The sequence below is a fragment of the Phallusia mammillata genome, chromosome 3 (genome assembly GCF_965637545.1).
Source record: "Phallusia mammillata chromosome 3, kaPhaMamm4.hap1.1, whole genome shotgun sequence".
NCBI lineage: Eukaryota > Metazoa > Chordata > Ascidiacea > Phlebobranchia > Ascidiidae > Phallusia > Phallusia mammillata.
The window spans coordinates 17,290,015-17,302,451 of record NC_137254.1 but is presented as its reverse complement, the minus strand read 5'-3'; the positions used below and the strand labels follow the sequence as shown (position 1 = coordinate 17,302,451).

General features: G+C 37.4%; 1 long non-coding RNA gene across 1 annotated transcript; it reads left to right on the top strand.

Annotated features, from left to right (window-relative positions):
• The first annotated feature begins 5,405 nt into the window (after positions 1-5,405).
• On the top strand, positions 5,406-8,006 carry LOC145217617 (uncharacterized). The gene is made up of 3 exons (XR_013857447.1): positions 5,406-5,916; positions 6,361-6,506; positions 6,577-8,006. It is a non-coding gene; the product is annotated as an uncharacterized LOC145217617 (long non-coding RNA).
• Positions 8,007-12,437: the final 4,431 nt, after the last annotated feature.

Sequence of the window (12,437 nt, the reverse complement as noted above, 5' to 3'; positions counted from 1 at the left end):
CGATGTTTACACAGTCGAGGGTCTTCATCGTTAATGAAGATTTGACCACTGTAGACAGCACTAATTGGACAATCTGTTTTCCCGTCGCACAAAAGTTGGGTGTCTGAATTCAATCCCTTCCAACAAAAACATGCAAAACAACTATTTAGTTTTCATTACTGTAGCAACAATGTATAGACAACATCTGTTCTTTTATAACTTACATTTACGTGTTGACAAAACAAATTGCCTTTAAGAATCGTGTCGGTAGTTGTTGGGTTTGAGCAATCGGCCTCCACACTCTCATCAGCACTAAACATATTCACCTTATTTACCACAAAACCATTTACTATGTTTACGTATTTAACAAACGTATTTAAGGAATGACCATGATATGCAACTTGTATAACACTGTGTTCACGCGTACATTGACAACTTTCCACAATTCTTCACTTCGACCATTTCACAAAGACACTCATCGCTCTTATCAGGACATTCAATGAGGCCATTACACACACTTGACCTTGAAATAATCATGGGGTCATTTATGCACTGGAAGCACAAATTGTGATTGAAGGTGACAGACGGGAAACCGCGAATATCTCTGCAAAAGCAGAAAAAAAGTTGAGAATCCTGGTTGAGCCGCTTGGTGTTACTATCATTTAAACATACCTGGGATCTTCTTTTAGTTTCTCGTCAACCGATGTAAAGCAGAAATCAGCTGAATCGTCGCAATCCTGTATGGTATCAAACAACAACTGCTGAGGCAACATACACATTTTGCCGTTTCTGACACATTTGAAGCCGTGTCCGTTTGCTCGGGGCAACCAAGGGCAGTTGTTACATGGATCGCTATCACACACTGATAAACGCTTCCAGCAAACTGATTCCGAACACCAAAAGTGGGAGGGACAGAGATGTTCACAGGGGGAGTTTCCATCACATGGTGCATATGCACCGCATACGTCGCTTTTTGTCAATGAACAGGAAGTGTTGGTTGGATCCAGGATATTGTGACAAACTCCATCAATGTCGAAACAATCACATCGTTTCCTTGAATTAAACAAACCTCATCATTGGTACAAGAGTTTTCTAACAACAAATAAACAAACCTACCTCTCATACTTTGATACAAGTTTAAGGCTTTTACAAATTTCTGGAACTTTTTTTTCACAACTACATTCATCGCTCATGTCAGGACAATCTTGGATGCCATTACACACACTTGATCTTGCAATGATCATGGAGTCATTTTTACATTGAAAGCACAATTGGTTGTTGAAGGAGGCAAACGGATATTGACGGAAGTCTCTGCAAACGCAGTGATAGTTATACATCTAAACAAATGACAAATATATATTACAGAAATGTTTGAATATACAGTACGGGTGCAGATAAATGTGATGCACAATTTGCTTATTACAGAATTAATGCGCTTAAGTAGTAGTGACGTATGTTGGATTTAAACCAAACTATAACAATCGCAGAACTCTGATTCGTACTTGTCTGTTTATGCCAAACGTAAACTTTGCGATCAAACGCTGTAAGCTTTTTTTATCGGAATTTATGTGAAAATTGTTGTGGTTACGCTTTGTGTATTTCCCTAAAGTAGTGAATCACGTACTCGCATCCTACAGTCCCGTGATTCGTTAATTGTACCGCATTCGTTCCTGTTTTGTCGGATGTGATTGCCTTTTATGAGTGCGATGTAAATCGGCAATTATCAAAGCGATAAATGCTTGTTTCGTTTAATCGTTATTCATTCTACTTTACTCTTCGGACAAACAATACAAAGCAACAGAATAGAAATAAAGGTTGGACACACCGATTCCCTGTTTTACGCTTACAATTCAGCTAATTTGTGAGCAGATGACTTCCGTTTACTTAACAAATCATATCGCTTTACGCTTCCTCGAGCAGATAGTGTTTTATTCCAAAAGTTAAATTAAAACAACCAAAAACAAAACAGTATTAAACAGAATTTGAAGCATACCTGGAATGTCTATTTTCGGGAGTGAAACATAAATCAAAGCCATTGTCGCAATCTTTTACTTCGTCCCACAAGAACATTTGCGGAAGTAAGCACATTCGGTTGTTCTTAACACATTTGAAGCCGTATCCGTTATTCCAGCGTTGAAACGCAGGGCAGTCATTGCAATGATCGCCATCACACACAGTCGAACGCTTCCAACAAGTTGAATAAGGACACTGGAAGGTTTGGCATATGCCGCTACAATGTGTTTTATTTCGACACGGAATGTCACCCTTGCAATATACTTGTCTTCGTAGTGCACACACATTACTCTGTCTGTTAAGCGTGTTGTCACAACTGCAAAGGGCAAATATTATTGATGTTATGTAACAAATATCCAAATTTTCGTAACATTATAAGCAGTGGCGGCTCGTGCCCAAAAATTTCTGGGGGTGCTGCTTCAATATTTAGCCTTTATTGGACAAATATAAGTTGGCAATATATAGAAAGCCACATTTCTATTTTTCTAGTCATTGTTTTGTGTAGAAAAACAAGTAATGCAAATCCTAATTAGCAACTCCATTGTGACATGACGGTTGTTACGCAATAATGTACACGGGTGTAAACAGCAGACATCATTGGGGAATTTTGTTTACTTGCACAGCGACAGGCCAAACTCAATAACATGCAGTAATAATGTGGCACCAAAAACACACGTGACACAGACTCGAAACAAAGCGGTTGTAAATACGGTAAAAAAACAACAACAGTATGTAGAAAAAAATTATTAATAAATGAGTCGAAAAAGGTCGAAGTATTTGTACAACATTTAAGTAAAACTGGTTATAACAATGACTACTAACTAACACACTTGCTATTCAGTCATTAATATGGTCATGTATCATTTAAGTACCTTACAGCCACAGTCAGCATTTTCAAAATATTCCATTACACGTCACAGATTATAATTGCCACACAAAAAATAGCCATAAAGATTTTTATTTGTATCATAACTGACAAATTCAACAACCACATGTCACAACTTGTTTATTTAATATATTTTCTTATTTTTTGTGCACAACTATTAATTGTTTGTAAGTTTCTTAACTGCTAAACTTCCTGCTTTATTTGGTGGCAAATGGCTTATAATTCCATTTTTGAAGTACAAAACTCTGCAAGCTTTGAAAATTACAACACTCTCACATAAATTTAAAACATATTATTAAACCTTGTGCTTCTATTTTACAACCAAAATGAATCATAAAGCTATAGATTAAGCAACATAATTAATAGCTTCTTCCTTGATTTCCAAATGACAACCCAGAAACTGTTTTTTTTCTATTTAGTGCCATCACTGCAAGTGCAAGTCTTTTTGGAAATAATGGTGTTCATTAGAACAGTTTGCATCCTTTTCAGTGTTGACATCCTTTTCAAGAACCGTTTTGCCTTTGAGAGACTCGTGGAAATTGCTGGCTAACTGGCTTTTCCTTTAAAAGTTTCAGTAACTTTTCTAACAACAGGATATGTTTGGTGGTCACTAAGATCTCCCCTGCAGAATGTTCATTCTTAAGAAACATTTCCTGTAAAGCAATTTAGCAGCTATTGTTTAAAGAAAAACAACATGTCCATTATATCAATACACATGATTGCACTTGGTTGCAAAAACTGTCCAGATGTGTTAAGAAACCAAAACTTGAAATTGTCATCACTAAGGTATTTCAAAATTCCTGTTGCTTGTGTTGTCATCACTAAGGTATTTCAAAATTCCTGTTGCTTGTGCAATTGTTTGTTCTGCATTTACTATTGCCTGAATTTCAGTGAGGCATTTAACTTCACAGTGTGAGTAGTTCTTGTGGTTGCTTATTCCTGCATGACATATTTAGAATAGAAGATGTTTTATCCCAGTTTTCTTAACTTTTTTTTCAGGTTTTTATTATAAAGGTTAATCGTGACTTTTCAAAGTGTTAGATGACCTTTTACAAGGTGGTAGATACACTTTCTAATTCAATGATAACTGCAAAAACTGAAGCCCACTTACAGTCATCTTAAAAATTCACGACTAACCTTCAAATAAATACATCAAAAAAGGCAAAAAAATTGTTTAACTGTACTCACTGTCGAACTTGAGATATAACAAACGGGTTTGGTTTTGGAGCACAATATAGACCCGGAACAGACAACACAACTTCAGCGGCCGGTTCACACGCTGCGTGATTGGTGGAGCTGCGCGAACCGCAGCACCCAGTCGCCTATTTCGCCCGGCATGTAGCTTTCCCAAACGCGCATGCGCACAAGTGCAAAACGTCATAACACGTCACGATTCGTCATGAAACTAGAGCTGCAGTTCCACCATAGATAACATATTAATGCCATAATTTTTTTTTAATGAAAAAAATGCCGATCAAGGCGGAAATTATACTTATAAAAATTATACTTGAAACGTTATCTGTATTGTTGTGATAAGAATATTAGGTGAAAATATCTAAGGGGTGCTGCAGGTCCGCAGCACCCTAGCACGAGCCGCCCCTGATTATAAGTCCGCAACATTATATTGATGAATCTGAAAATGGCATACAAATATAATTCTCATTATTAATTTCAAATATAACTGATCTGCAGGATTGGTGTTCCAACAATCAACTGCAGCTTCTAAGAGTAATTGTTTACGACATACGATGGTAAGAGAATAATTATAATTTGATATGATTAACAAACTAAGTTCATTTACTAATATCATTTAAAACTGTCCTTGTTTGTTTACCTTCCATGTTATCGTCGCACATGTAAACTGTATTTAGTAAAAACTCAAGTCAAGATAATCAATATATTTGAATGTGATTGCAATTATAAATGTGAAATAAAAACGTTTGTTGTTATGTCACTCTAAACATTTCATAACAAAAGGAGGTAATGTAACGTTTACCTGATGTAGGTTGATGCTAAGTTTTCAGGGTAAGTGGAAAATGTGACCTGTTTCTCATCACTTCCGTCACCGCAGTCCCGACGTCCATTACAAAAGACTTGGACAGGAAAATTAAACCCACGATGTCCGCAGTTGAACCCTGCAGCAAACAACAACAGCAAACACAAAGTAGTGGCTATTAAACTGTTGCCAATTTTTTTGCAAAAAAAATTAACACTGTATGAAAATGTTACTAGTATTTGCATTTTATTTACTAGTTTAAAATTCCATGTAAATTATTATAACTGTTTTCATAAAAAAATCCAGCACCTAGCGAAGATACAGTTATATTTGTAGTAAAGTAAATTAATCGTGTGTGTGTGTGACAAGGAAAATGCATTGACACCATACCTCACGTGAGCCCATGATTTGCGTAATTATTGTTGTTGGCACAAAGAGGGCTTGCGCCTATTTGAAAACATATTTCTGTCGGCGCTTTGATCTCCTGATACAGAAGGTTAGGACCATTTGGTTTGAGATAGAGTTTTTGTATCAAACAATTAAAATTATTTTTTTTCTTTTTAACTTGAATCCTACTAAATTAGTTTTTAACTAAACCTGTTTGACAGCTATTGTAATAATTCAGCTCTTTGCACTACGTATCGTTATTTAGCAACATTTCGGCTAAAAGGAGTTATGGTGTGGCGAAGGTGTTTAGCGGACTGTGGTACCTGTATAAACAACACTTTAGGATAGGTTGTATGATAGCATGAGGAATATATTACCATAATATTTTATAGCATTAGAAATATAGATATTTTTCATGGCATTGTAAGAAATATTACCACAATATTTACTTAGTACATACGCATTGATTCATACACAAGCCAGGTTTTTAAATGCCCATTTTAAGAATCTTGCAAAAGGCTGGACACTGCTGTCAAATAATGGAATCCATTTAAACACACACTTAAGACTTAACCAAAGAAGAAGCTCAACGATTTCCCTTCGTTGTATTTATCATGACATGTTAACCAATAAAACATTTGATAGAACGCATCAGGTAAATATTGTTCTGCAGATTAAGTTGATTTTATGTAAACTTACTTGGATCCTGAGTCATGCACGTAGCGGATGCAATCAACAATATCAATATTGCAGCAATAAACATCATGAAGCGATTTCTAATAAAAAAACAAAAAAACATTAGCAGATGTTTACATGTTATCTGTTTACTAGTCCCTCAGATCACCGATTTTCATTAGGTGATTACATAATGTTGTACAAGTTTTCATTGAGTAACTCACCTTTTACCTTACAGTCTTAAATTTTTAGTTGACCTTGTTTAAGGTAGTGAACGAGCACTAAAAACTGGTGTTACCTAAACTGTGTTAGGTGTTAAGTATTAAAACAGCCTAACTTGCCTAGATTACTAAACTGGCCTAACTGACAATTTGTGTCATTTAACAGGCTTAAATTATGTTTTCTTCTTTTACGGATTTTGCAGCATTTTACGACAAATAGAATAATTGACATTTCCCCTACACCGCTCGTCAGCAGATTTCCTGAACCGCGAAAATTCACACGTCATTTATATTTGTATCCTTGTGTTCATCTGCAAATGCTGATGTGCAAAACCTGAATTTCTACCAAGTATGAACAAAAATACATTTTCGACAGGACATGTTTGTACTATGGCGAAATTATTTACACTACTTTTCAGTTGCGAAGTACACTCGGTTGGCACGTGATGTAAACCGACAGGGTGATCTGCTAAGAGGCACCTGGTGAATGGTCGATTTCCTTTTGCTTTGATTTTATGTGTCGTGTTAGTTTTTGTGTGGAAAGACTTGGTGTATTGAATTCGTGGCGTACGTATTACAGAACATAATAAACTGCGATACGCCCTTTTAGTAAAACCAGTGTTAGGTCGATTCGGATTTTTGTAGTAGCAGGGTTAAAGGACGTTTACTAAATTGAAGAGACAGTCCCGAGGCATACACCCGATTCACAGGACTATTGCAGCTTATTATGCCACCCTAAATTGCTAGACTGAATTCCCGGGCAGTCAGAATATTTCGGTAACAGTACAACACATAATTTGGTTATTAAGTTTAGTTTACCCACAATATGTTTCATCCACACCATATTCTGAACAACACAACACCACCAAACCACTACAAAAGTAAACGAACCATAATTCTTACTGTGTGCAGAAACTGACAAATTAGGTGCTGTTTAAGCGTGGCGTTAATAGTTGGTCATGGTTTAAATAACAATTTAAACATTTTTTTTACTCAAACAAAAAGATAAAGTCCCGTTTAGTTAGTAAAATTTTGTTCGACGTTTCCTGTGCGTTCGCTCAGTTAAAAATCCAGATCGATGTTTAAGGGTTTGGTTTTGACTTAAAAACTCACTTCTTGGTGGATCCTGATAGATGTTTAAGGGTTTGGTTTGCGACTATGGTCCCAATTAATTACTGATTAGTGATTACTTGTTTTGCTATATAACTTGTCTTGTAGAAACAGATGGTTTTTATGATCGATTCTTTTACATTAGACACAGATATATTTCTGTTTCCATTTATAGACTTATACGACACTTCGCAGACTGGGCGTTGTTTTATTCAAAGAAGATGTAAAAGTTGTGTCCATAGGCAAACGAATGCTCTAATATTCGTATCATAGTTAAATATTTAAATGTTAATGTTCTATGTCTACGTATTGCGATACAATTTTAACGAATCACGCCACGCAACCTAGCATGAATAGTTTGCGCGCAGTGCCTATTGAAAATCTTGAACCAGCTTAGAACGAAATGTCGCGCTGGACAAGAAACACTACCACGTAGATAAGCATCTATAGGTTGTTGATGTGATGAAACGCCGCACTGGCGTTACAACGACCGCTAGAGAACGTTATCACAGAAAACGATTTGTTAAAAGCAGTTAAAATGCGGTTGATTTAAACGTTGTGTGACAAATATTTATGTTCGAGGTTGGTAAATTTATGATTGACATTTTCCTGTCTTGTTGTTCCGCATCAAAAATACAAACCAAACGGCTCAGAGCCTTTTTTTGTCACAGAATCTCACATCATATCAAGCAAGATTTTAATTTACGACATGAAGACGTATTGCTTCGTTTAATAAGAATGTTCTACAAACCCCTTTGATAGTCATGTAATTTGTTTGCGGTGAAAATATGCTGATTTTCATTATTCATGCATTCACAGAAACATCCTTTTTTAACTAAAGCGGATGATTTATTCAAGTGCGCGCAACAAGAAAAACGCGCTTATAACGCGACAACGAAAAAGCGAGACAAAATAGCAACACGCACACTTCCATACACAAATGAAAACATGCATGAGTCCACAATACAATTTTGGCTGTCGGCTTTTTAATCTCCGCTTTTCTTTGAAATTGGTTTATTTCCGTTTCATATTCACCTGGCTAAACAAAGTCTGATTTGGTTGTGATTATAGTGAGCAGTTGAGCTTACACTTGTTGTTGATGTAACTTACTTTTAAAGGCACACAAACTATTAAAGGCCTTACTAATCATAAAATAAACCTGTTTTACTGTATGAAGATACTAATTTGCTTGCAACATCGAAATGGCATTTTGTTACAAAAATGTTTAAAGACGTTTAAAAATGGTAATACCGACTACATCTTTTCAAAACAAGCAAAAAGGCCAATTAACAAGCACAACTATTGACAAAGCTATTAGGTCGATGCAAAAAGTAGGCGAACTTTATTAGAAAACCTGCTTTAACCACGTACATATATGCCTATAGCAGGGAGCACTGGTTCACTGCACAGCGATCGTTATTTTATCGCTCTCTGATTTTGGCATGCAACGCAATTATTGTCGGGCTATGGCTGATTGCACGAAGCTCGCCGGGAAAACTCGCTTTTAAATTCATTCACATAACAGTGCTATGGTAAACTGTAGGACCATTGTGTTAGTTTCGGCGTCAAATAAAATAAAAACAGAATCAATACAAAAAAATTCATTCAAAATTTGATTTAAGTTGCTCTGTTTAGAAACCCAGTGGCCAAGCATAGAGCAAAACCATCTTGCTTTCAAAAATACTTTACTAGGCATTATACCTGGTTGCTTACAAAAGGAGATCTCAAAACTGTGTGTTGTGTATGGAAGTTACATTCCAAGCGCCATTTGATTTGTTTTCTGTAGTTGTTTTTTTCACGGGGTTCGAACCCAGGACTCTCCCGGGGACGAATCCCGATCAGGGTTTTTATGTCTGTATATGGGTCAGGCGCGACAGACAGGTTTGCCAGATCCCAGTGATCAAATAAAGCCAAGATGAGAAAAATAAAAGCCAAAAAAAGCCAAATAATTTTACTAACCACAAAATTACAATTTAATCACAAGTTACACATAAATTACATAAAAATTTCTTCTTCAAAAAGGTTGTCCTCTTCATTGTTGACAGACTCAGTAGAGAATTTCTTAGAATATAAAATGTCAGCTTTGAATCTACTCAACATTTTGGTTGAAGGAACAAATTCCTTACAGCACTTATTAGAAGTCAAGAGTTCTGCTCTAATTCTAATTGTTGCTTCCAATAGAGACAGCTGAAGTCTATTTCTTGCTTTAGTTTTTATGCAAGTTAATAGAGAGAACACCCTCTCCACTACGGCATTGCTTATAGGTGTTATAAGGCAAGTAAGAGCAAATGCAGAAGTTCTTTAAATTGAGGATGCTGCATTACTCCCTTTCAAAACTGCTCTGTGTCTTGGGGTATCCCATTTTCTTTAAATTGTTTTTGTTCTTTCCAATCAATAAAGGGCAATTTTCGGTACTGCTCTTCAATAATAGTCTGATATTCCCCAGCCAAAAAAAAGCCAAACAAAATTTTGTAAGCCAAAAATGCCAAACAAAATTTTGTAAGCCAAAAAAGCCAAACAAAATTTTGTAAGCCAAACAGTAATAAAAAAAGCCAGTTTCGAAGAATCTGGCGTCAAAAAAGCCAATATGGCTGGCGCCAGACCGTTGGGCCAAGTTTCTGCCCTTTTCTGTAGTTGTTTTTTTTTCACGGGGTTCGAACCCAGGACTCTCCCGGGGATGAATCCCGATCAGGGTTTTTTATGTCTGTATATGGGTCAGGCGCGCCGGACCATTCGGCCAAGTTCCTGCCCACTTTTCTGTAGTTGTTTCCACAGTGCGCGACGAGCCAACCAGACGCTTGCCGCCACCCACCGGACTAAAGGTTTCAAGGATATGGTAACGACGAAACATCAAGTATTTAACTATAATCAACAATAAGTTAGTAAAATTCAATCAACAGGGATAACTGCGTGGAAGAACAAAATTATCTTACAACCAACGAACCATCAGTCGCAAAGCTGGGTAAGCGAATTTGCCAATTTGTAAATATCCACGGTTCATCGGATTTCCTAACACAGGATTAAATAAAATCGTCGATTTTCAGGAAACAGAAAAAAATCGTAGAAGGGATAAACCGTTCGTCAGACCATCAAGTGCCATCCGACAAAGGCAACACAATGGTGTTTTTTCACGTTTATTATTGGGCACCAGAAAGCTTAAGCGAATAAAAATTTGCAATGCATTAATTATGGCGACGTTTCAAGAGGTGACCTAGCATTGGCGTGTTTTCGTAGCAATTTGATTATGGGCGCAGCAGTTCGTACGCTGGTATATCGTGATGCAGTAGCAATGAGCGCGGCACCAATTAAGTTGCTACAAAATTAGCAGCTCAGACATGACGAACTGGCCCACGACCAAATAAAAGGAAATTCCAGGCCGTGCCAATTAAGTTGTTGTTATTATAATAAGCAATTTATTCGTAGCGTGACTGAGGAAGCCACAGTTTAAAGATGTTACGTCCCGTTTCACGGAACACACCATTTCTGTCACAAAAAACATTTGTTTACCTTACAATAATTTGGTCATACACACATGCGCTATGCTGGAATCCTACGAAACGGTCAAAATACAACTCGTTTGTTCCAACAGCATCTCAAAACAAATGGGCTTCGTACGCGATTTGAGCTGGTCAACAAACAAATGTTTGGACAAGACCCACTCTACGCTTGATCAAACATTGCTTTAGGCCAGTGGTTCCCAACCGGGGAGGAATTCCTCCCAAGGGAGGTATTTTATGAGTTCAAGGGAGGAATTTCATAAAAACTGCAAAAAAAGTACATTGAAAATGTTACAGAATATTTTTGTACATACATTATTATGTCCATTATAATTTGGACCCGGTTCACATTTGGTAAAGGATACTGAATGGGCATCCCTATTTATAAGGTATATTTCAAATTGCTATGATTTTTTATGTTATATTTGCTTTTCTGCTTATGGGGAGGAATAAATAGTTGGAAAAGGGCGAAGGGAGGAATGTAACAAAAAAGGTTGGGAACCATTGCTTTAGGCGATTTTCTGTTCAAGTTGACGCTCTGAATGGGCAGGCTGCTTGACCTCAAGCAATTCTTTGTTCTCCTCGACGGGATATCGCAGTTGATGTCTGTTCTCGTTTTGATTTGCCTTTGCTCTGTATGTCAAGTATATACCAAAACGTTTGCATAATTTATAGCCAGCCATTAGAAATAACAACCTTATTATATTAAAGCGGTGATGTAGTCAGGTATTTATCAGAACAGTTCAGGGATTAACTCTGCTAATTTAAATCTGGTATTACTAGCTTTAAGACAAACATTAGGGTGTTGAAGGGTACATAGTTCACAATTTTTGTATTTTAGATCATCGACTACCAAGAAGAATTTCAAGAAATGAAGATGCAAGTAACTAAGTTTCTTACCTTGTACTCGTACGTGGCGATGATCTGTTTTGCGCACCTGTCGTATGCGCTGGACGGAAACCCACAAGGGCAACAAGGCCTAACGAATTATTGCTCCAATAACCCATGTGACAGCAATGCCATTTGCGTAAGCAATGGTCTGGGTTGGATCCGCCAGGGCAGGAACGGGTTCGGGTGGAGCCGGATCGGGCGGTGCTGAAGTATGCGATTCCTTCTCGGATGGCACCGGTTGTGTCGGCGTTGGTTGGTGCGCGGAATTGGGAGGGCCACTTGTACCGGCTGCGTAAGGTCGACATGCGCTGGCTTAAGACGGTCGATGGAAACGAGCTGGTTGCTTTCGCCGATGGCAAGCGTGAAACCCTTGCTGCCTCGATCAATGACGCGAAAAGGGCCATCGTAGGGTGGTGTAAGCGGGGGTCTGTGGCCTTCTTTCCGTACGAAAACGTACGGAGTGGAGGCCATGGAGGCATTCTAGTTTCAGTATTTGCCTTAAAGCATGGGGACTGAAAGTTAAAAACAGCGTGTTTTGATTACCGATCTCACTAAATGTTTTATTAAATCAGTTTTAAGCCTTCTTATCGCCTTCATCTTATCAAAACTTATTTACAATCACAGCGATAGCTTGATCCTTCCCATCGGAACAAATGGACCACAAGACAATTTGGACCAACAACATGACTATAACACATGGTGGGATATGTTTCAATGTTTAACACTAAAATTTTGGCAAACTGCAATCACGATTTTATGTCATTAATAAACATGTGCTGGTA